Source organism: Tenrec ecaudatus, chromosome 1, assembly GCF_050624435.1.
Source record: "Tenrec ecaudatus isolate mTenEca1 chromosome 1, mTenEca1.hap1, whole genome shotgun sequence".
Classification (NCBI taxonomy): Eukaryota; Metazoa; Chordata; class Mammalia; order Afrosoricida; family Tenrecidae; genus Tenrec; species Tenrec ecaudatus.
In genome coordinates this window covers 208964819-208967908 of record NC_134530.1, presented here as the reverse complement: position 1 = coordinate 208967908, position 3090 = coordinate 208964819, and the positions used below count along the sequence as shown (strand labels likewise).

The 3090-nt window shown below is 42.0% G+C and overlaps 1 pseudogene; it reads right to left on the bottom strand.

Moving 5' to 3' along the window:
* Positions 1–478: 478 nt before the first annotated feature.
* On the bottom strand, positions 479–1386 carry LOC142437290 (RWD domain-containing protein 1 pseudogene; annotated as a pseudogene).
* Between the last annotated feature and the right edge of the window lie 1704 nt (positions 1387–3090).

Genomic DNA, 3090 nt, shown 5'->3' with positions numbered 1-3090 from the left:
GCTGTTTTTGACATAATTTTATTTTAGCAATGATGTTATCATTTGCTTATAGGGAGGGGCTTCAAGTGTGTGGGAAAACATTTAAAAATCATGGGAAATTTCCACAAACTTTTGAAATCTCCTCATGCAATTGTATTTTCAAAACATTTGCCACTGGAACTCACTGCCACCAAGTGAATTCCGACTCAAGGTGACACTATAGGACAGAGTAGAACTTCCCCTACAGGTGTCCCTGGGAATCAGGTGTTAGTGGTTGGCAAGCCAACTTGGAACCCAGCATGAGCTTCCCTTTGACTAGTGAAGTGGGAAGCTTTAGTGGTTTATTTTCTGCCATAGCAAGTGAAGTGATTCTTTTGAGGTCAATTAATATTCAAAAACATTTAAGAAATAATAGAATTGACTCTGCTTAATACTTGTCAGAGAAACTGATGAAGATCTGCCTTTCTTGTTTTTTTTTACATTTAAATTACATAGTCAGTTTATTAAGTTCATTGGCGAAAGTTATCAGAAGCATATTCTCCTGAAAGTGACTTTTTCTCAGAAAAAAGGAAGGCACACCCCAGCCCTCTGGCACAGCCACAGGTGCTGTGCTGGCGCACCTCGGCCGAGGGCCAGTCCGTTAGTCGGTTGAGTCACTCTCGGCATCAGCAGGAGGAGAGTCTGGATCGTCCTCATCATCTTCCAGTTCCAAGTCATCCATGTCCTGGAACAAAGACTCATCGACTTCCACATTATTTCCAGCATCTTCCAAGAACTGGATGTCGGACGTGTCAAGATTATGATCTGTTTCAAATAGCTGTTTCCCACTTAATTTATTTTTTCCTGCTTGCTCCTCCTCTTTCATTCGTTTCTTTTTCATTTCCAAGAGTTCTGCATCGAATTTGGCCTTCCAACTTACGAAATTCTCGATTGTAACAGGAGTGCCATGAAATAGTTGCTTTTCGGCTTCTTCTGCTTCTTTTTCTTTCTGTTTCTTTTCTTCTTCTCTTCTACTTATTATTTGATCTACTATTTCGTTTAATTTTTCTTGCACAGCTGATACTAGAGTAAAGATCATTACCATGCCAAGGTTTTCTTCAGCCTGTAATGCTAGTAACTTTAAAATGTCTGAAACATCATTTTCTGCCAAATTTTCCTGTGAGAATATTTCATAAAGGGGAGCATCATCCGGGTATTTTTCACTGTATGTAAACTTGAGCGTAGTCTGGACAGTTTTGTTATTTTCCCCGGCCTCCGATGTCACAGTAATGGTGAAACTGGGCGGGGTTTCTGATAATACTGTGAAGGAGTCAGGGTAGATGGACTCCAGAGCCTCCAGCTCGTTGCGCTGCTCCTCGCCATAGTCCGTCATCGTGCCTCTCGCCGCTGCCCGTGGGTGGCCCAGACGGCGAGGCGGCGCGCTGCAGCGGGTAGCGCGGCGGCGCCTTGAGCTGCCTTTCTTGTTTTCTGTGAGTCTTTGAAACTATTATTCTCCCATCTCTCAACTCAAGTTGATGCTTCAAAACATATTTAACATTTGAGAAATGAGATGATCTTGGAAACCCTACTGAATTCCTCAGAGATGGGGACCTATGAGTATGTATGCTTGAAAAAAAAGAAAAAGAAGAAAATTACCAGGAAATAGGTGATTAGTAGCTGGTCTCCTTGCAAGAACACATGAACTTTTCAAAACCCCATTTTTTTCTTTCCAGTAAAAAGAGAACTTCTCATTTCCCCAGACAGAGCTTGTTTCCAGAAACTGCTGCATACCAGCATCTCCCACTGTTTCCCAAATTGTCACCCAGCCCCACGGGTGGGCGTGTGGACTTGGGGTTGGGATGGGCAACGGGTTTTGTTGCGGTTGTTGGCAAAGAGATGCGAGGGTTGAAGGAAAAGTGAGTGAGATCGTCTGTGAGAGAGAAGAGGAGAACTGGTGTTAAGGACGGATAAAGAAACACTCTGCACTTACTTCATTCTGTTAAAGAGAAAAAGAGGGAGCTAGTAACAGACTTGGGCTAATCAACACAATGCAAATTAATGTCACTCATATTCCTTACTCTGTCTGTTCCTGGCAAACTTCTCCTGAGAGAGTGATTCAATTCATTGTTTTTATCAATATTAATAAAGCTGGGTCTCCCTAATTTGAAATTCAACTCCAAGTGGGAAGAGAAAACTGACATTTCAAATAGATGAGAAGAAATTAAAAGTCCAAATTACATTCACCACTTTCAAGTTGAGAGAAAACGAGTGCCCGGTTTCATTTATATTCCAATGGGCATTGAGGAGAATTTTTGTTTTGAATCTTGATGAATTTATTATTTTGCTTATCCTTTTTACCACCGTCAGATCCTCTACTTGTTGTTAGCACTAGAACATGTGGTTTTTTTTCTTTAAAGACTTCTTGTTCAATTTCCTCTGGGTGATGCAGTTTGCAGTAGACTGCTGAATCTGATGGTTCAAACCCACTTAGATCTGCAGAAGGAAAACCAGGTAATCTGCTTCCCTAAGATCACCGCCAAAGGTGACATTGTACTTTATAACACCTGAGGTCGCTATTAGTCAGGCTAACTCCATGGCAGTGGATTTGCTTTTATGAGTCTGAATCATGCAAGTTCTCATGTACTTCAGTTTTTAAGTAGCATGTTGTTGTGTGCTGTCATGCTAACCCCAGCTCATAGGAACCCTTTATGACAGAGCAGTGCCCATCGAGTTTTCTAGGCTGTAATTTTTTGGGGCAGATTGCCACATCTTTTCTCTCAAGAGAGGCCACAGTGCCTGCCATTAGGTCTCCAGTTAAGTAGTGTGAGGTGCCCAGATCACAGAGAATCTTTGGTGGGAGCGCTGACATCGAGTGGTAGAGCCTGTAATCAAGCTTAGGGAGAGTGTTAACACCAGTGGACAGAGATCAGCCTACCTCTTCCACATTGGACTTAGCAACCCGTAGACCTGGCACTTGATCAGCTAAGAAATGCAATGAGAGATAAAGGGTTAAAAAACTCGGCCCCAATTATAATGGTAAAAGATAGAAATAGAGGCAGACCTCTACACAAATACTAATTTTAAAAATAGCCATACACTGGACAAGGTCAGATTTAGGGAGAATGAGGGACA